Source organism: Emiliania huxleyi (genome assembly GCF_000372725.1).
Source record: "Emiliania huxleyi CCMP1516 chromosome Unknown EMIHUscaffold_119, whole genome shotgun sequence".
NCBI classification, from domain to species: domain Eukaryota; phylum Haptophyta; order Isochrysidales; family Noelaerhabdaceae; genus Emiliania; species Emiliania huxleyi.
The window spans coordinates 305,186-305,489 of record NW_005201403.1 but is presented as its reverse complement, the minus strand read 5'-3'; positions in this window follow the sequence as shown (position 1 = coordinate 305,489).

Sequence of the window (304 nt, the reverse complement as noted above, 5' to 3'; positions counted from 1 at the left end):
CACGCTTCTGACGCAAAGAGCTGCATGCCATCGAAGGCGCTGTCGAGGTTCGCCGAGCGCGGCGCACGTTGGAGGACACCGTCACCGACGAGCGCGTTGGACTTTTCACTCCGGACAAAGACGGGCACACAGCGGACGGTGCGGGGCGTGTGCCCGTCATAGCGGCGAGGCGCGGGACCGTCTGTGGCGAAGTGGGTCGCGTCCTCCGATTTCCTCAACTCACGGTCCGCTCCCTCTAAAAGGAACAGGTCCCCGGCCGCGCCGGCGCCCGTGCGGTCAGCGGTCCGATTTAGGTTTTTGTGGC